Source organism: Martes martes (genome assembly GCF_963455335.1).
Source record: "Martes martes genome assembly, chromosome: 1".
NCBI lineage: Eukaryota > Metazoa > Chordata > Mammalia > Carnivora > Mustelidae > Martes > Martes martes.
The window spans coordinates 180,524,618-180,546,881 of NC_137888.1; the positions used below are offsets into that span (position 1 = coordinate 180,524,618).

The 22,264-nt window shown below is 42.0% G+C and overlaps 1 protein-coding gene across 13 annotated transcripts in view; it reads right to left on the bottom strand.

The window, feature by feature from the left end:
- Positions 1-22,264, bottom strand: part of MITF (melanocyte inducing transcription factor) — a gene marked incomplete at its 5' end in the record, with an annotated part of 220,641 nt that overhangs the window by 194,454 nt on the left and 3,923 nt on the right. The window contains one exon of one of the 13 annotated variants that reach the window (XM_080822801.1): positions 5,900-5,971. The exons of 9 other annotated variants lie outside the window; for them this stretch is intronic. Of the gene's footprint in view, positions 1-4,969; positions 5,193-5,899; positions 5,972-22,264 lie in introns of those variants that run through there. 3 more of the 13 variants (XM_080822817.1, XM_080822799.1, XM_080822802.1) reach the window with 3 other exon arrangements.

Sequence of the window (22,264 nt, forward strand, 5' to 3'; positions counted from 1 at the left end):
CTGCTCATCAGTGCAGATGAAATTCAAGCCTAGGACAGTCTGACTCCAGAGTTTCAGCACCAAGAATATGCCACCTATACAAGCCAGGCCAGGCAAAATGGGAAAAGTGCACCTTCCACCTAAACCAGCTGCAATTATCATTGTAGTAAGTCAGAATGCTTCCTCTTCGAAGAACAGTGTTTGAACCTAGAATGGCTTCTCCGGAATTTCTACCAGAATCCCCCAGCAAAATTTTGACTCCTTATAATCAAGAGATTATCCTGAGTTGGATGGAGAATGTGGAGATTTATGTGTGGGGGGAGAATTTGCTGTTACTGCCATTTCTGTACCAAAATGTGAACTTATTTTAAAGAGATATTTTGGCCTCTTTTGACTTTAAAATAAGTCACTTATCTAATGTCAACCAGTCTTGCTGCCCTGAGGCAAATTCTTGCTACTGCACATGAACCTCAAACATTGGAAGTGACCTGGAACACGGACATGAAGACCAACTTGAAGCAGCAACCAAAGCCAGCAAGGACCACAAGAGCCAAGATGTCTCTTCTTGGATCTGGAACTCATGAGATCCAGATCCAAGAAGAGTTAAGTTGTAAAACATAAGAGTTCAGGAATGTCAGAAGATACGTGGAGCTTTACCTGGAGCAGACTGACCTTTAGGAACCTTTATATGGCTTATTTTGGTGCTTGTCTACCTCTGGAGTAACCGCAGATATCTTTAATTGGGGTGTGTGTGTGGGTGGGTGTGGGTGGATGTGTGCGCATAAGCACGTGCAGTACAAGGCATATACAATACAGTGCTTATCTCAAATTATCCTCAAAACCCACTCTAGGGACCAGACGGCAGGGTGGTCAGGGCATGAGTTAGCTGAAGTAAAAGGGGGTGGTTCTGTGATAGGACAGACACTTAGAATTCTTCTCATGTAACATAAAAAGAGTGCATACTAGTATGTCACTGTCTGTTTACTTGACCATGTCTCCATTAGAATACAGGCTCCCTCGGGGGAGAGACCATGTCTGTTTTATTGGCCATTGTATTTCCCAGGTGTGTAGCACAGAAGAGGCACGCAACTATGAATGAATAAATGAGTAGGCAATCACTACTGTCACTAGTAAGCAGTATGCACACAGTCTTGTCTTTGCCTTCACTGCCTGTATAATCTAGAACGACATTTGCATCCTCTTGCAATCACAACCACTCTTAGGGCTGAACAGTGTGTGTGTATCATCATTTCTCACAGAGACTGTTACGCCGGAACCATCCTACCCGGCCTCTGTGACACCAGATCTGGCCATCCTCCAACCCATCCTTCATTTGGCAGTCAGAGTGCTATTGCTCTGCTTCAATCCATCCATGCTCCCTGGTGTTCCGGTCATGCTCAAAAGCTTACACAGCTCCAAAGGCATCATACTGGGCTATACCTCTGTGTCTCCCATCTACCGGGAATGCCCTCCTCTCCTCGGCTCAGCAGTCAAATTTTGTTAATAAACTCAAATTTCATTTCTATAAGACTTCACTCTTCCCTCCTCCCCCCAGAGGAGGTGACCCCTCCATCTTTTGTCCCCAAAGGTACAATTACAAACATAGCATCATATTCATGTTGCTGTGAGTTATAAGGCAGAGCTCATGCCTTATGGGCCAGCCATCTTTCCACTAGCATAATGTCTGGCACGTAACAGGTGTTCAAAAATCACTCCCTAGATGGATAAGCGAGCTTTGGAGAGTAAAAGTGAAAACCCTTAATTAATCATTTCTTGGTATCTTACTTGACTGGAGAAATATGGTCTGGAATCATTCATTAAGTTCTATCTGTAGCTGCCAGTTCTACCTGAAAAATTATTTCAAGGAGCGACAATGGTGTATGCTGTTGTTATTCCATTGTTTAAGCAAACACCTGCTCACCACGGAACATCATAGAATATTTCTGACCTGTAAGTGGGCTTGAGGTATCAAAAAGAAAATGATCCCAAACCAAGGAACCATAGTGAGGGACCTGAGAGAGAAGGTACTTCTGAGATAATGATTAAGTCTGCCATCTAGTATCCACGACAGGTTGTGAAAGCCCGGTACACTGAAGTCAGAAGGCTCCAAGGCACCTCTTGGGATCATGGGACAGAGCAAGGTGATCATGGGCAACCTGTGCCATGGTGTAGCTGGGGGAAGGAGCAGCAGAGTAACACACGGCGACCCTGCTCCAGTCCTTACCCTACAGTGTACATAAGAGGAGACACAGTCCTCGCAAGTGGTTAACGCATGGTCACGCGATCAGCTGCTGGCACAACTGGGCCTGATACCAGGCTCCCGAAACCTCCATTCATTAAGCATATATTCAGTAGCTATTAGTTCTTGCATGGTGCCACTTGCTGGGATGAAACGAACAGAAACAGTGACAGCCATCAACCTAGTAAAATGTACCGTGTATCTGATGCTTCAACCACAGTTCCTCTTACTACCTCATGGTATGTTTCCAGGTCCCACCTCCCCTCAACTATTCAACTCCCAAGTTCTTATATGGAGTGGCATTTCCTAGATAAATATAAAAGCTATTTTTAAAAAAAATAATTCATGCCAAACAATTAAGCAGATTCATAACTCTTCTTTCTTTCCCCACCTGTATTCTATTTATCCAAACTTGGTGAAATTCACATTTAAGCAAAACTCCATGGTGATATTCGAAATATTTTGCTGATACCTATACCATTCTCACCTCAATTCCAAGAATTTAACATCACAATGTTGGAAGGAAGTGCTGGGTAAGAACATACAGATGTGCAGTGCACATTTTCCAGAGACTGAACAACCATAACTTATACTCAAGAACTCAAACCAGACCTGAAGAGTTCCTACAGCAAAGAAATTCTATTTTTATTCCTAATCCAAAGCTAACCACTAAAAGCTCAACTAGATTCACTCTATCCTCAGAGACAACGGAAGAGTTCAAGCCACCATTTGGCATGTTATGTCAAATAGTGTAGAACACGTGATTCTGTCCTATAATTCTGTTTAATCTCACTTTCTCTTTCAAAATTAGAAAAATTAACAAGTGGGGAAGATTCACCAGAAAAAGAGACTGCTCTGAAATCTCAAATAATTTAGTCAAAAAAATTTTTTTTCAAAGAAAGTGACCCAAAATGGAAATATGTAAGTATCTATAATTTTCACTGAGGAGTTTCCATTTTGACTCTGAAGTAAACATAATTTTTCAAATTCACGTTGGTTTGCAAAATCCCAAGTCACCAAGTTGCACTTATTTCCATAAAGTAAAAAGACACATTCTGGTCTTATTCTAAACAGGACACCAGAAAACAAAACTAATACTGTGAACAAACAAATCTTAGCTAAAACTCATTGAAATAATCCAAATGGTTTCCATTCCAGGGAAAATAGTAAGTCAGCAGTTTGCATACGGCTGCCTTTTCCAAATACACAAAATAAGCAAAAACACCACCAGAGGAAAGTGCAAATGCTGAACCCGTTCTATTTCCATTTCCATGGGACTGCAGTCCAATCGATACCACGGTGGTGCACTGCTCAGCCACCATTTACACATACTTCCAGGTGGCCTCTGATGTCCCGCCTAGAAGCCCAGAGAACTCTCAGGACAAGGTTCAGAAAGCCATCACTCAAACCACAAAGAGAAGGACCGGAAAGCCTGGGTCTCTGAGGCTCCAGCTACTAGAACAAGGACTTGGAAAGTCAGAAAAATAAATGTTTGAGGATGTCAAGCACACTGAATGCTCAAAAAGAACATATAGATTCTAAACAAGAAAACAATGGGGACAGAACTCAGCATTCCTTGGAAAACAAAAGGCTCTGGAAAAAAATTATAAATGAATCACAACCCTTCACCTAATACCAGTAACCGTCTGGAGTTGGCAAAAGACTGTTGAGTAAAAATATTCTATATAAGGAAACTTACTTACGGGAAGTATTCAAAACCCTTCACCCAGGATAGAAGACAACCCAATGTGCAAAATCATGAGTAGGGCAAGTCTGCCAGGGTTATAAAAGGGCGTCTGCAAGGAGCATCCTTAACCCAAATCATTTTTGAAAAACAACATTTAACAGAAGAAACAAAAAAAAAAAAAAAGAAAGAAAGAAAAGGAAAGGAAAATTGCTGTCCTGACTTCAGGACAGGGAACTTACTTCCAAATCCCCATCCTCCTACACGACTTGAAAGGACAATAATTAGTCAAGAAAAAAGCAAAATGAGGAAGTGGTATTCTTTTACAATTTCTGTTAATCCCCACCAGCTGTAATTTAAGAAATTCGGTGACATCAGCATTTATATTTGCTCCAGCAAGAACAAGAGCGACAGAACTACAACTGCAGAATCATATGAGAGGGGGAAAAGAAACTTGGGGGCGACTGGAAAACACATCTGAAGATGTGGAAAATTAATTCACTTTGCAGTGAATCACTTCAACAGCTTCAAACACCACCACTGCCAAAAATAACAAAAAAAAAAAAAAAAAAAGTGGAAAAGGAAGCTTAAGCACTCCAAACCTAATCAAATGATCCAGTGGAACTTCTGAAAAAAAGGTCCACTCCAACAAGTGAACTGAACATTTCTGAAAACAAACAGCAAGCGATCTAAGCCACTGATGAATGGTAAGAAACCAAGACTCAGTATTATATAAAGATCACCAGTCTCTTAAAAAAAAAATCTGCTATACAAGGAACTATCAACCAAGTGACTTTCATTAGCGTCTACATTACCTTCTTGAAGACAGGCATAGGATCGATTCCATGCTCCCCTTCCCCCAGGAAGGAAAATCAGTTCGTGGGGAAACCACCGCAGTGTTCTCGAGGTGCCCCATCTGAGCTCACAGACGGACCGGGAGTAGGTCTGAATTCCCAACGTAAATGCCAGCCATCAGCTTTTTACTCAGGTCACAGTCAAAGGGAGAAGAAAACCACCCAGAACTTAACCTCCCAAACAACCTGTACAAGAGAGTTGAAAACACTCACCAGGGCCACCTCGGCCCTTTGGCTGAACATTGAGTCCGCTGAACTGTCCCAGAAAGGAGATTATTACAAAGAAGATGTGATGGCAGCCGCTCTGCCACACGCTTACGTGCACCTTCTCTCAACACTAGAAAGGCTAAATTAGAGATAGAGTGATAATTAATAGGATCCTTGGCAGCAGGAGCCAGCTTCTTTAGCAAACCCGTAATTGTTGCCTACTTAAAATGACAGGGGATTGAGCCAGGAAAGGAGGGAGGCGCTAATGATGGGAATCATAAAAGGTAAAACAGACTTTACATCAACAGGTTACTTGGCTCCCATTCAAAACTACCTCTTTATCTGTGGATTCAGTTGATAATGACAACAATCTATTCAAGATCAGACAAAGGAGGACTAGAGATCAATCACCCTTCCCAAAATATCATCACAAATGCAGGGAAATCGGGAGAAAACAGAGCTCCCCTCCACACACTCCCCCACTCCAAAAATGACCTAACTTCCAAAGGTGATTGTGAAAATAATTATCCATTTGTAAAAGATAACATATAAGGGAAACAATTTTTTCCCTTAAGTGATACATTTTGACTTGGACCTCCTTTGAAAACACCCAGTTTGGCGAGAAATTTTTAGTGGTGGCCGTAGACAGAGTTTAGGCCCTCTATTTTGATATGAAAGTAATGTCCTAGTTCAGAGCTTCTCTAGGAAAGAAAGGTATTGAGCTCCCAAGTTGTTTACTGGAATGGCTGAAGAGGCCCAGCCGGAAAGGTAAAGGAGAGTCAGCACCCGGTGTCTCTGGTTTAAACCTCCAACCCCAGGAAATAAGACAGCACATCAACCTGCTACACTGACAACTGACCACGCATCCAGGCAATGTTCCATCAGAGAAGGCCAGTACCTACCACACACTCCCCAGCAAGAAGCAAACCAATGTACCTCTAACATCTTTAGATGCCCAGGGAGACAGCGAGAGATGAGGATTCAATCTTCTGCCACAGGGAGATGTCTACAGATAAACCAGGGCAGCAAGGTACATAGTTTCACAATGACTCATGCTGACCAAAACTCTTCATAAAATCAGCTCCATGGGTAAAGAAACATCTCGTTTGCTCAGGACGTCCCTGGCTCTCTAATGGTATTGCAAAGATGCCCTGATGGCTCTCTTAAAAAAAAAAAAAAAAAAAAAAGGAAGAAATGATTACAAAGCTAAGGGCTTTCCAACAAGACGCAGCCCAGGAGTCCCTATCCTAAATATCTCATGGAAATCTCCAGCAATTGTGGTATTTAGTGAAAGATGGATGTGAGAACAGAAGCACTGGAAACTCAGATGGTTTACCTTTCTCTTAGTACATATAAGAATCAAGTGCTTTCCCCCCCTCCCTCTATTGGTCTTTTTCCCTCCCACCAATAAGGAGTGATAATGTTTTTATCTTCATTCTAAGAATGTCTAGCCCATTGCTGATGGAACCCACTAAATATATAGCTCACCATTAAAGCCACCAACTAGTATTTTTATAATTTCTTCCTCTCTATTAGATCATTATATCCTTTTATTGAAAATATTTAACTCAATACTTTGCAATGACTAATGCTCTTAACACCCACATGCCAAGGCAGAAGTTATGTTCATTACACAACATTATGATGTTTCAAGGCCTTTGGCATTCAAAGATAAACAGTCCAGAATGGAATAAACTGGCTATAACTTTATGAAGACACACAGGAAAAGCAATTAACGAGTCAGGTTGAAGAGGGAGGGAGCGATAAGAAAAGAAAGATAAGTGAAAAACATCAAGATGTCGGGAGCTCTATGTTCAGTGGCAGACCATAAGTACGGGTATGTAGATAAGATTTCTTGATGTCATCAGCAAGGAAAATCTGAAGATCTTTAATGAGGAATGAGGAACATCTACAACTTACATACCATATATCCTTATGAATAATTGAGCGTCCGCCATCCCATCTTTTGCTACCTTTCTTGGAGCCTTCAGCACCAAACTCCTTCCTTTCTTTAGAAACAGCTTTGAAAACAAAGGACTACCTTTAACAGATAGACCTATTTTTCTTGGATTCAGATGTTCAACCACACCCAGAGTCTCCTATCTTTACTTCATCAGAAACCTAGTCCTCTTTCTATTCCAAAATCAACAGGAGTTGTCACCCCTCATCACTTCCCAGCCTGCCTCCCTCTCTGTACCCCAATATACACACCAACCACTGCAGTATGGCAGTTACGAAGGTGAGCTTTAAAGTCAGACAGTCCTCGGCTTACGGCATGGTTCCACCCTTATTGGAATGGCTTTAGGCAAGTGAATGAAGATGGCCAAGCTTAGTTTGTTCATCTATAAAATGGGATCTTACCTACTGCATATTAGAATTAAATTATAGAAGGCATTTCAAGTGTTTAACACAGTACCTGGTAGATAGGAAGTGCGTTAATATGTTTGTCCTTGTGCCAGATCCAAATTATTCATCCCTTCTGCTTTTTGACTTTTCTAACACAGGAAAAACCTAGGGAAAAAATTTACATAGGCACCTTCCTGATCCCAGGCCTCACACACACACACACACACACACACACACACACACACACAAATGTGCACACATGTGCACACACATAGAGACAAACTGAACAAGCAATTCTTTTTATCCTACACATAAATACAGTATGAAGATCCATAAGGCAGGCTACCTATGACAGGCAAAGCAACAGGCAACTTGAATGACTTTAACCCTACTGAGCTCATCTTTTCAAAGTTTAAGAGGTGAAAGCATCAATGCAAGGCACAGCCCATAGTAAGGGCTTGAAAAATGCTAAGCGCTGCTGTTGCTATTGTTGCTGTTTGGGTTTCTTTGTTTTTATTAAATTATGTGATCTGCCTCCTAGGCAACCTAAAACCACTGGCCCCACTAAAAGTAAGTCTTCTCTTCTCTCCTTAAAAGAATTCCAAGAACAAGTACTCAGGTAATGTTTATAACAATGACATGGTTCCAATAACAATTGCTGATCCTTATAATATGCTAATTTGCAATACACTGAGAAGTAAGCTGAGCCCAGTCTCTTGAAAAACTGCCTACACCGTAATATCTACCTCATTCTACCACTTTCTGCTAGGTTCTTCACCAGTGACCCCCGTAATACCTCTGCTCTTTTTCCAGAGCCCCATTCCCACACTCTACTTCGTAAAGAACAGTTGGAATATGTCAAAATTAAAAGTAACATATCTGAACAGTCCCACTCAACTTCAAAAATTTGGAAGTAATGGACCGTTTTTATTGGCAAATAAATGTAAAAATGGGAGATCGGGTCCTTAGAAAAGCTTCGTTAATGTGCCTTCACGTATAATCCACAACAATGCTGGAGCAAACACTGTTTGAAAATATTTTCCCAAGTGAGCATGTTTTTAAGCTCAGAGAAAGAATTGCTAGAGGAACAAGATTGAAGAAAACAATTTTTTAATATAGCCAACCCTCATTGTTTGTGGAACCCCCATTTGCAAATTCACCTACTTACTAAAATTTACTTGAAACCCCCAAATTAATATTTGTAGCATTTTTGCGCTCATTTGTGGATACGTGCCAAGAGGTGAAAAAGTTGAGTCATCCAATGCATGCATTCCCGACTGACATCCAACAAGGTGACACTCTGCCTACTTGCTCCAGTTCTCATACAGTAGACAAATGTCCTTTCCAAGGCTTATTTAGTGCCATGCTTTTTGCATTTTTGTGTTTTTGTAGGTGATTTCACCATTTAAGACAGTCCCCAAGACTACTGTTACTCTGCACGAGAAGGCTAGGGTGTGCCTCACCCAGGAAATACAGTTGTTAGAGAAGGTTCAATCCAGTGTGACTTACGGCACTGCTGGCCTTGAGTTCAATGTCAGTGAATCAAATATATATTAAATAAAGTGTCCTTACACAAAAACACATAAAACAAATTTAGGTATTAGTTAATTAACAAACGTGTTGTGACCAGAGACTTCCAGGAACCAAACTGTGCCTTTCCTCTAGGAGCAAAGGTGTAGTGTCCTCTAACCAAATGTTCACAGTGGTTTAACAGAACATAACTACCACAAATAACAAGAATTGACTGCATATTTATTTCATCTCTGAGCACCCATAGGAGCAATAACACTGATGGCCCCTACTAGCTTAATGGAGCATTTACATACACTTGGCACATTACACATTACCTTCTACAACCTTCACAGCTATGTCAAGAAGGAACACTACTACCCCCATATTTTAGGTGAGAAAACTGAGCCTCAGAAAAACTTCAGGGCCCATAGCTAATAGGAAAAAAAGTCAAGATAATATTTTACACACTTTCCTGAAAGTGCTTTAACAGAGTTCCTGAAAGGTACTGATTCCTTCTTGTACATAAGAAACACATCACCCATTTTGTACATTTTTTATTCGGCATTTGTTTTAAAGATTTTATTTATTTATTTGAGAGAGGGAAGGAAAGCACAGAGGAAGAGAAAGGGTGAAGAAGACTCCATGCTGAGCAGAGAGCCCAACGTGGGACTCGATCCCAGGACCCAGAGATCATGACCTAAGCTGAAGGCAGACGCTTAACTGACTGAGCCACCCAGGTGTTCTATTCAGTGATTATTTGTCAGACACTAGCTATCCTGGATCCTGGAGATGCTCAGTGAAAAAATTCTCCATTCCCACTGGGCGTCTTTCAAGTAAGAACTGACAGACAATAAGTATCACCTATCAGCCTATTTATAGGTAGAAGATGCTTGATTTCCTAAAATAGGCATCATCTTTTAAATACGAGCATCAAACGAAGTGACAACTAAAGACTGTCTTCAGAGAGTACCAGTTTAAAGTACATTTCTTTCACAGGGTAATTGATGTGACCAGCAAGTGGGTTCTTTCCCACTCCCAGAAAGAGTTCCCCTGGCCCTTGATGGCCTGATCTGGGTTCCACACCATCCCTTGGTGGCCACCCATTTGTCAAAAGTGACAAAGGTTCATGCTCAACATTATCTCCTGACTCCACAGTGGGCTCTATGAATATTTACTGAAAATCATTTTCACCTCCTAGGGCAAGGAACATTGGCCCAAGGATTTTGCAAATCATTCCCAAACTATGACTCTGAAAAAACAAGGGTGTCAGATATCTTAATATCCCCCTATTTAGATGACCAAGAAACAAATCTACTCTGAAAACTTCCAAAACCGCCTTGTCCATCTCTAATGGCTGGCTCTTCCCCTACATATGGGTGTGTTAACTCTCAACTCCATCCTACACAGCTGATTCATCCTGCTCTCTCACAAAAAAGCAGAACTCAGAAGGTCTTTCAACTGTCCACATCTGACCATCCTTCCCAGGCTTCATCTTCATTCTCCCCTGTGCTCATGACTTCTCTGAGCACATTGGTTCTTACCCTAAAGCATCTAACTCTATGGTCCTTTGCTTCTGTGTGTGTGTGTGTGTGTGTGTGTGTGCGCGCGCATGTGTGTGTGTGTGTTTCAATCACACGGAAAGAGGAAAACTGTCATTTTCTCTGTTTCTTTATAAAATTCAGGACAGGAATTATTGAACCAAGAGTGAAGTTTTGATTAGTCATGATAATACCAGAGAAAAGATGCAAATACTCTGAAAAATGAGGCCTTGAGAATCCAGTATGTGTTGGTGTGAATGTGTGCATGGATTCTTATAAAACATGTCTCCCATTAATTGTTGATCAAATTAGTGCCATTCCTCTGCACACAACAGATGAGAGTTGGGGAAAGTGGCCTGGCAGACTCGGGGAGAAAAATGAGTGCTGGCACGTGTCCAAAAACTTGCTGCATATATTCCCAACTTTTGAGAACTGACTATATGATCGGGGGGGTTTAAGCTATGGGGAATTGAATTATTTATTTACTCCCCAGTGACAAACAACGGAGTCAATAGCACTTGCATAGATTAACCACTTCTTTGCTTCTTAGGTAAATCTCTAAATTCTTTTTTTTTTTAAGATTTTATTTATTTATTTGACAGACAGAGAGATCACAAGTAGGCAGAGAGGCAGGCAGAGAGAGAGGGGGAAGCAGGCTCCCTGCTGAGCAGAGAGCCCGACGTGGGACTTGATCCCAGAACCCCGGGATCATGACCTGAGCTGAAGGCAGAGGCTTAACCCACTGAGCCACGCAGGTGCCCCAATCCCTAAACTCTAATGGCAGTGACGCGAGCAGCAGCACATGGGTGCACTGGGGTCCGAGAAAGGCTTCATGGTCGTGCAGCAGGAATGGTAGGGCCATGGCTCACCAGCAGAGAGCCGGCATCTGCAGCACGCTTCCTACAGGAAGTCCTCTCGGTACCTCACTGAATCTTCACAGCAATCTGATAAGGCAGGTAACCCGGTACCCAGCTAACAGGTCAAAACCGCAATGATGAAGGCATCTACTTATGTATGCCATGTCATGCATACTTGTCTCCTGAGACAGAAAGTTACCATTTGGGCTCATCCCCCTTTCTGCTTTCTAGTGACCACGTTAGCCAATGGTTTGGGGGAGAAACTTTCTGAGGCTCAAGAAAAGCAAGCTATTTGATTGTGGTATATGTTCATCAAAACATCTAGCTGTACACCTTAAAAGTACACGACTCTTATTTGTCAATTATACCTCAATAAAGGTAGGAAAAATAAAAGACAAGGAAGCTATCATATTGATGTGGATTAAAAAACATTTCAGTTTTATCACAGGATCAGTTTAACCAATAGATGGAAACCCAAATAGATGGTTAACTGAAATGGCCCTACAGATGCAAAGGACTAGAGCAATCAAGTTTTCAGAAAATTCAGGATAAAGGATAAAAAGCAAGCATGAAATGAACAATTCTTTTGAAAAAAAAATATTAAAACTTTGGCTCTAGTCTCAAAAATAGCCATACTTTGCTACAAGGATGGAAAATCCTGACAGAGTAAAAGATATGAAGATTTTGAGGTTCAGGAACACAGGGCATCACGGCTTACTTCGGATAAGGACAGCTATATGAAGAGGCTCCGAGTTAAATGTGAAGAGATAAGGCCGGCACTCACTGGAGGCAAAGTTGAAAGCTGACAGTTAGGAATGGCAGATTCGCATGTGGAAACAGCGATACAGCTCGGCTGCTAGACTGTTCAGTGTTGTGAAATCTCGATCAGCGCATCTTATTATTTATTCTTCCACCTGGCTATAGTCTGTAATTATGATGAAAGGCAACGTGTTGATAAAGACAAAGATTGTTCTGGCAACAAAGGGAACGCCTTACCCGTAAATAGCAGGTGCCATCTTTAAAAAGCCTCCCTGCGAGGCTTCCCACAGTTCACCACTACTTGACCTGCTTCGGCTCTCAAAGATCCTTCTGCGGATTCTCCAGCTTTGGGATCATTTAAGGCCTCCCCCTTCTCTTCTACGGCCCTCTCCTTTACCTCCTGGCTAAAAAGTCATTTCAAGTCAAACCCTTATTGATGCTGCGGATACAAAGGGAACCAGAATGCAGGGACCAAATACTCAGCAGCAAGAGCCAGGTTTGGGGGCTGAGCACTTCACCCACCTATTTCTTTTAATTCGCATGATGACTCCATAGCCTAGATCATATTAATGTCCAAGAGCCCCATCAAGCCTGCTACTGACATAAAAACTACAAGAAAAGCTTGCCCAATGATTTAAAAAAAAAAAAAAAAAGGCTAAAGGTAGTCAAATTGGAATTCAAGTTACAAATCTGTCTTATTCTAAAGGTTACACCCAGAACTTTAGACCTCAACTGGCGAGGGCTTTTAACCAGTTTACACCAAGAGATGCAGGCCTTTTCTCTGAAGAAGGTCAGCATACAGCAAAACAAAACAAAACAAACAAACAAAAAATGCCTGGGTCTAAGTAGATTAGGGGTAAAGGTTGAGTTTCCTGCTAAAGTAAGGAGTCTGGCAGTTCTCTATAGGCTCTTTTTGTCTGACACAACCTTGGCCTCGTCCTTCCCTGCCGCAGTCTATACCTCTCCATCAGATAAGTGAATGGCCCTGTGAGATTCAGAACAAGGGCAGTGACTCCATGAAGTCAGGACGCCCTTTCTGTGACAAGACAGAGGCTGGCGGGTCCCAGTCATTCCATCCCCCTGTTTTGGAAGCTCCTACACTCTGCAAACTGTCTGGAATTCATTAAGACAGGAAAACAGGCTGAAAGCCGTATTTCAAATTTTATTCAGCAGAAGTTTTGTGAAAAACAATTTGGTCATGGGGGCATGCTCAAAATCATCACCCTGTTTCTCAATCAAATCTTTCAGTCATGTGACTGCACACTCTTGGAGTCTGTATCACAACCCTGTCTTGAGGTACAGGCCAGGGCTCCTTAGGGCAGTGCAGCTAGGTTAACTCCAAGTCACCCAGAGATCACATTCAGAAGACCAAGAATCCTTCCCTGGTTTCATTAGGGTAGATCTAAAAGTGAATTTTTTAGAAGGGAAAGTTTTTGGGTTTTGGTTTTTGGTTTTTAATCAGTGCAGAATGACTGCCAGTGATCATCCCTAGCCTGATCATAACAATCAGCACCCCATTTTTTTTACTAAATGTATTCTAATCCAGGAAGTTGTTCATTCCAAAACAGCAATATAAGCACAACTCCATATGGAGACAGAGGATTTATGGTGACAGCATTAGGGCAGTCTTTCTCAAACATGAGTGAGCACCACTAACTGTGGAGGGCTTATTAAGACACGGACTCCTGGGACTGACCACCAGTGTCTGATTGAGTAGGACTGCAGTAGAGTCTGAGAATGTGCATTTATAACAAGCCTGAGGGCCACATGTTGAAAGTCACTACACTCAGGTGGTGGTGGTGGTGGTGGTGGTGGTGGTGGATGGGCTGCTGTTGAAGGGAACTGGGGTGGTGATTTTACTCAATGACATAGAATAGGAAGCCCTGCAGAAAGGTCGGATTCAGACAACACAAAAGCATGGACAGTCTCCACGCAGGTGGCAGAAAATCCAAACTAACCATGTATACTTAGAAGAGGAATTTATTGGTTAAATAACAGAAAAGTCCAAAGATAAGCCTAACTAGGCCTACCAAGGAAAGCCACAACTTGATCCGGAGGTGAAACACTCCTAATAGGATCACAGCAAAGATGGCTGGCCATCCACCCAAAATGCACACTTCTCCAGCACACAAACATCGCTGCCCAGCTGATATCTGTATTTTCCAGCTCCCACCCCTGCATCCAGGCACAGATGGGAGTCTGGTCCTTGTCAACAGAATCTGAGCAAAAGTGAGGCCTGTCACTTTTGGACCTTAGTTATGCCTTCTCCTCTTCTTCTTCCTTTTTACCACCAGACACGAAGGACTCCAGGGTCCTAGGCAAAGGGAGAACCAGAAGACAGAAGGAGTCTGAGTCCTTGATTTTCCAGGTGGAGGAAAGCTGCCTGCCAAGCAGGAACTATTTACACGTACGACCGTTGCGCGCCACTTTGCTACACCAACTAACGTTAACCTAATTTAAGAACTTGCTTGTTCTCTGCCTAGGAGGTATCTTTATTCTGAACACCGACATCTCCCCAAAGTTCAAGATCAATGGAAATAAAAGGAGAATCTTTCTGTTAGCACCCTAATAAAATCCTGGGATTCATTTTCACTAGTCAACATGTACTTCCCTGAAACCAATCTCCATGATAAAAAACCGTGGCAGGGCCTGTGTCAAATTCTCCACTCCTAGAACCGCGAAACTGAAGCAGATGGGCTGAGCATGTGGGAAGGGGTTGTTACTGGAATTTGGAAAGGAGACTATGAGCAGGCAAACTAAAGGTGTCCACGAGAGAAAACACATAAAGAAAGGGAAGTTGTCTGTTAGTGAGAAGTGACTAGAAAGATGCCAAGTATATGAACCCAAGAATGAGAAAGAAGGGTACAGCAGACCAGCAGAATGACTGACTCAGTCAGTATCACTGACTCCAAAAACAAACCCCAATTAACTGTCCTTGTCATTCAGCCTCCTGCTGTTAAATCACACCTTTCAGTGATTATGATGCTATGACCAAGCAAGTGCCATCAAAACTTCTGGTTCGTTTCTGAATCAACAAAGACTGAAAGCTTCCATATGCAATCAGTATCATTAAAACTGCATTCCGGGATCCCATCATTTAGCATGTACATATACAGCATTTACTTAGATAAAACATCATTAGTGTTTACCTACCTAAAGACAAGTGGACAAATGACCTTGCTAAGATGATGCAAGGTATGGTTCCAAAAAGTCTACACACCAATTGTCCACCACGCAAGCCAGTGCCAATTTCTCACGAACAGTTACCCTCCAAACATGCTTCCTTGCAGCAAATGGACAAACTTTTATTTGGAATGTCAGGAATCATGCTAGTTGCTTATATTTTTAGGTACTGTTTCACTAAGCTACTGCAAACTCTTCTTTTAAAACTAAATAAATGGAATTTTCAAGAATGCATGGCTGGTGTCCTCCTCTTCCCTTGAAAGTAAATGACCCTAACTGACCAACACTATTTTAATGTTTATTCATAGTTATTCTCTGCCAAAAGCATTATAAATTAGTTGCAAAGGGTTCTGCCAGCCAAGGTGCCAATGTTCTAAATTTAAATGGTGCTGTTATGCAGGCTCAGTAATACAACAAAGCAACAGTACCTTTCCATCTTTTGCTGAAAAACTACAAAGGTTAAAAAACAAAACAATAATGTACCCAATTCTTTTGATGGAGGAGGGATTGTTGCATTATCTGTGTGGCTGTTCACTGACTCAATTTTAGAGTACTCTCTCCAGCTGCTTGGGAGAGATGCAAGCAAGACAGTATGGCCAGATCTCACCGAGATCCTCCAGTAGGCTTTACCAGGACTGTGCTAGGTTCCAAGCTCATCAGGAAATCATCTTAAGGGTTTCTGCATGCTTTTCCTTTCATCAAGTTTCAAATGTCCAGTTACAAAACTGAAATGTATGCTCTGAAAAACATGTGTCTTTTTTTTTTTTAAGATTTTATTTATTTATTTGACAGAGATCACAAGTAGGCAGAGAGGCAGGCAGAGAGAGAGAGAGAGAGAGAGGAGGAGGAGGAAGCAGGTTCCCTGCAGAGCAGAGAGCCCGATGTGGGGCTCAATCCCAGGACCCTGAGATCATGACCTGAGCTGAAGGCAGAGGCTTTAACCCACTGAGCCACCCAGGCGCCCCAAAACATGTGTCTTGAAACCAGTTTGTATTTAGGAACATTTTACAATAAAGGTACCGAAGGAAATGCAGCATTCCTATCTGTCAGTTTGTAATTTTATAGATAAACTCTGCCATCAGGCTAAATGAATCTTCCCAACTTCAAATCTTCTTCTCACCGAAACAAGTTAAGCTTCCTAGAAGGCAAACGTGTTCTACAAAGTAGGTTCTACATTCCCAACAGTGGAGACAACCACTTTTCCCATTCTGCCTTTGATCACAGAGGAACACAGACAAATGCGTGTGAATGATTCAGCAAGTTATCCCACTTTGGGGAAGGGGCGGGGGTGGTGAGGGTGAAGGCCACAGATGCCTTCCTGAAGTTGCTCAACAAACCACAATTTTCTTATAGAAGGACAGGATTCTACCCGTGCACTCCACAGACCTGTAACCCACTGCATTTGGATTTAAAATATTTGTTCTCACATGACCCAGGATTTTTCCTTTTGAAAGTCACCACTCCATGAGTACTTGAATCAAAGAACACAGCTACTGGAATTCGAATGCTTTGAAGATTTTTGTTTTAAGTTGTTGAATTAAAAACGTGCTATTGCCTGTAGATGTCAACACTGAGGAAAGCTTGAGGTGCTGTGTGGGAAGAGAGGCTTCTTGAATTTCCATTTCTGCACCAACACTGACATTTTCACATCAGTGTGAAGAGGAAGCGTGATCTAGGGGCTGAAACACAGGACTGCAAGTCAGGAGTTCCGTAAGAGCTGTTCGTGGGGTACGTGTATATTGTGTTAAATGACTCTTAAGCTCGACGTTTTAATTCTAGGGCCCTTGGCCTTCTCCTTTATACCAAAACTTAATTCAAAATCCAACCAGAAACCATTTCTAGGCAAAGCCTGGTCAAACATGAATGATCTCAATGCAACAACAGTGAAAAGAGCAAGGGGACAACTCAAGTAAGATGATCCTGGAGGAAAGAAAGGATAATAAAAATAACAAGAGACATCTCCAGTTTCAGTCCAAGCTTAGGTTTATAAAGACAAGCATAAATCTGTGACTCACTCAACATTAGGAAAACACTTAAATCCAAGTTATAAACAGTTACAGGGAAGATTAATGTCTGTATTTTTCTCCACTATTCATGTATGGCTTTAAACCAGTCCTGTGTGTCTCCTAACACCTATGAGGTGAAGCCTAATGTTAGTGGCTTTATAGGCAATTCCTTTTATCCACACTGCAACCCTACAAGGTAGCTACTGCCCCCATTTTACAAAAGAAGGAACTGAGATTCAAAGAGGTTAGGGAACTGACATTTGAAGAGGTTGGGTAACTTGTCCAAAGTCACACAGCTAGTGAGTGGTAGCACCAAGATCTGCACACTTTTTTTCAGACACGCAGGTCTTGCCTCAAAATCACCTCCTCCATGAGGTCATGGGATCTGATATCAGATCCAATCAAAAAATCCCCTTCTTTCCCAATCACACTGTATCAATTACACCCTATTGAGCAACAAAAATTATACTGTCCATTTATTTGGTACATTATTAACTATGTTCCCATCTCCAAAATGGAACGCCACGGTAGCTGGAACCTGGCCTGTCTGGTTCTACATTTGATTCCCTCCGGCCAGCACAGAGCCTGACACACCATTGGTGCTTAATAAATAACTTCTGTAAGGAGGGAGAAAAGGAAAAACAAATAAATTGAGGTCCTTCTGACCCAAAGTTAGACAGCCTCTGCTTAAAGTGACTGAGGGATGTTTTAGAAGCACCTTGGGGAGGACACTAGGGTCCTCATGATTCTGAGGTTCCATTTACTTCCCCGTGGGTTTTTCTCTCACCTTTGCCTCACTCTTCCCCCTGCCTCAACTTCTGACTCAGGAGGAAAACAACCAATAGGTTATCATCTGCAACACACTTGGGGCAGCGCCCATTGTTTGAGAAGCCCACGGAAATTTTGAAACTTGGAGACAAGGAGCTCACGGTTCTGAATCTCAGGAGAGAGGTCTCGCATGAACCCCGCAAAGGTGTATCCCTTTGTTCTCCGTGGCCTGCGTGAAAGGCCAAAGGAGGGAAAGAAATAAGGAAGCCATGTTTGAGAATCAACCTAGAGAAAGGAGGAGCCTGGTCCTTGCCCCAAGACCTCAGGAACAGAGAACAGGAGCGGGGGGGGGGGGGGGGGGGGGGCAGGAATCGCAAAAGAGATCCAGACCTGCCTGCAGGTCTTCTTGCCCTCGGCCTACATCTGCCTCTATAAAGACAGACTTCATGACTCAGTGGAATCCCCCACCCTAGAAATGTTTGCCAGACTCACAAAAACCATCTTATAAACCGCAACTTGTCTTTACACTATCAAAAGCCTGTAGTAATTCCATTTAGTATCTCTGACCCATTTTCTTGATTATTTTCTCCAAATTATGCATATAACTGGAGTGGAGTCAAACATATTTTTATAATTTACTTTGGTGAGACAAACCTAACAGCAAAGTACATTTCATACTTAAAACACCCATGCAAACACATACACAAAACAAGTGAAACTCCTGCTTACTGTCCTTGAAAAATGCCCCCCCCGAAAAAAAATAGCTGAGTGGTTTTTTTTTTCCCTATTATTTATCCTAATACTGCCAGTTCTGAAACAAAGCAGTTGGAGGGAGAAATTTAGTAACTTTGATTTGTCCCAAGATACATTTTTTTACACTGAGGTCCTATTCCTGACAGTAAGCACATGTGACCTGTTCTAAAAAAAGGATATTTTCCACTTCTTGCACAACTGGAGCAGATATAAACATCAGCCTGTGCAAACTGCACTGCAGAACTCAAAGGCAATTAAAAACACACACACATACATACACTTAAATAAATTCCATAAATAGCCACACTCAGGAAAAGGAAATCTCTAATAACACGCAGAACCAACACTTACAATCCACTTTAATCAAATTTCCCATCTAATCATACCACAAAACTCATTTGCATAATAAGACTTGAACACCTGCCAGTGTGAGGCACCTCGATCTTGCCTATTTGGCTTCAGATTCACAGATCTATACGTGTCTTAGCTATTGTCATGAAGAAGAACAAAATGTCCACGGTAAAGTAGAAAAGAAAGAATTGTATTACTAATATGTGCTAGGCCCTCTGCAAAGCACTTTAACAGATTTTATTTCCACTTTAAAACTTAACCCAAAGGTAAGAGAATGGTTCTCTTGACCCCATTTTACCGTTAAAGAAACTGAGGCCCAGAAGCTAAGTGTCTTGAACACACATGCAGCAGTCACGTGGCAAAGCCTGCGCGGAGCACTTCGTCATGGCTCCCTCTGAAGCCGTCTGTGTGCAGCTGGTCTCTGCCACCACCAGGTACTCCCAGACCCTCAGGAAGTTTCGGGAGTCTACTGAAACATTTAAAAGGCAACCAAACCCTCCAGAAGTCCATTTTAGGACATGTCCTCCAAGAGGGCTAACATTTTATTGAATGTTGTAGAGAAATAATGCTTGAGTATTGCTTGACCTTCAAGGCCAAATGCAAATATCCCTACCTGTTCCCAAAACTGGCTTCCAATGTCCCTTCCTCTGGGAAAGGTCCATTGCTGACGCCCACCTCCCCATAAGCTCACACTCTGCCTCGTATGTTTAGCTGGGGCCATGTGTTCTTTCCTTCACCCGCTGGGAGCTTTGGAGAACGTACAGAACTATACAGTGCTGCATTTCCACTGCTGTGCATGGTCCTCTTACATGGCTAGTGCACGAGAGCTTGGGGCTAGAGCCAGGCGGTCTAAGGTTAAAAGCAGGCCCATCCACTTACTATATCCCATTTTCTTTCCCTGTAAAATAGGAATAATAAGGGACACCCGGGTGGCTCAGTCGGTTAAACGTCTTGCCTTCAGCTCATGATCTCTGGGTGCTGGGATCGAAACCCGTATCGGGCTTCCTGTAGGGAGTCTGCTTCTCTCTCTCTCTCTCTCTTTCTCAAATAAATAATATTTTTAAAAAATAGGAATAATAAAAATACATACATCCAAGGCTGAAGGGAAAACTAACTGAATTAATACAAGCAAAATATACAGTCCGGCCGGGTGCTAAGCACTGTGTAAGAATTACTAGTTTCAAAAATTATAATTAACATCCTAGTTGTTTTTATTCATTATTATCATCTCATGCAAGTTTTTGCAAAGACTAAGTCCACATACATAAAAACCCTGGCACAGGGTATGTGCTCCATGAATGTTAACTATGTTTATTGGTGTTAATTTGCACATACCAGAGCTCAGTAGACACGCGCTGAATATGAGGTTTGAGACCACAACTGCTTTTTTTTTTTAACCAGCACAAATAAATTTTTATGGGTTGGATCAAAAATATAAAATGTGAAAAAATGTCTCTGAATACCTCATTAAGTGGTGGTATTCATTAGAAGACTGGTGGTTGTTCACCAACAACTCTGGCCTTAGGGAAGAAAGCCAAAGAGAACCAAAGGCAAACACCTTCTGGAATGTCAGGACTCACTGCTAAGTAATAAAGAAGTAAGAACTAATAATCAGAACACCATTTGCTAGCATTTTACTGAACCCTTACTATGTGCCTGGCACCATGCTAATACTCTCCCACAGTCAATGTCACAGCTACTGTTTTTAAGACCCCTAGGATGCAGGCCTCCATTAGTCAGATGAATAAACTGAAGGCAGGGGTCACCCAGCCTGACCAAGGTCACCCAGCTAGTTAGAGACAGTGATGTCAGAATAATGCTGGCAGTTCCCCGCAGATCAGACAGAAAAATCAAGAAAACTCTCAGAAACCAGTAAGAGATTGACAGTTTTGTTTTGCCAAGAATGGATTATCATTTCAAAAAAGTGTATTTTAAAAAATATTTTTAAAATATTTTAATATTTTTATATTAAATATTTTATATTAAATATTATATTTAATAAAATATTTAAAAATATTTTAATCAGAGAGATTTCTCTTTCAAGTAGAAGTTCGAACTGATAGGTCAGATGGAGAGCCAGCTGTGTTCCACAAGTTCGTTCATATGTCCATGTTCCTTCTAATCTTGTCTTCTCCGTGTTCCCTAGGGTATTGCCCTTGGCTTTATGGTTAAGCAAAATAACTACCACCGTGTCTGGGTCCCAGCCTGCAATAAAAGGGAAAGACAGAGTAGAGAACATGCAGGTTCAGAAAGGGTACTTTTAATAGGAAAACAGGAGAAAAAAAATCTCAGAATAAATCCAAGAAACAGCAATGGCCTTATACTAAAATGTGTGAGTGTGCGTGTGCGTGTGCATGCGCCACAATAGTCTTTGTCTTTCTCATTTCACCACAAACCTGTGAAAACTTCACACATCTGTGAATCAGCATTTGGGAACTACAGCTGTATCCTATCTTGCCATAATAAATCTAAGAATCTCATTCCCATTTCTAATTCACAGGAAGTTAGACAACAGTTACCTAAAATGCAACTAAAATTTTGGACGAGAGGAAACTGGAAATAGATTCGGTCAATTCTGAAGTCTGTCCAGGAAAGGGGCATTAGTGACTACAAAGCCACAGAATTTCACACCTAGTCAAGTGAACAAGAGAACCTTAAACCTGAGAGATGTGACCATGTTTTAAAATGTTTTCAGATCCCAAAGCCCTACAGAGAGTTCCTGCACTGCTAGGAACACACTGAACAGCTCCACATGTGTTTCCCTGGTGGGACTGTGCCAACGTGTGAATTCTGGGTTCACCCTTGATATCTGGCACTTTTCCCCTGCCACCCACCATTCAGAGCTCATTCCCAGGAGCGCACACAAAGGCTTCAAAAACCTTGCTGGGGGATGCAGGGGTGGGCGCCTAGGTGGCTCGGCTCAGGTCATGATCCCAGAGTCCTGGGATCAAGCCCCAGGGAGGGCTCTCTGCTCAACAGGGAGTCTGATTCTCCCTCTCACTCTCTCACTCTCTCTCTCTCTCTGTGCTCTCTCTCTCAAATAAATAAAATTTAAAAACAAACAAACAAACAAAACCTTGCTGAGGAAACCAAACTGCAAGCAATTCTTTATCAGAACCTTCCCTCATAGCATGTGTCTTCCTCTCACACAGATTTGCCATTGAATATGACCAAAAGGGGGTTCACGTGATCTAAACCCAGAAGCTTCACACTCCTAAAGGCCAGAAG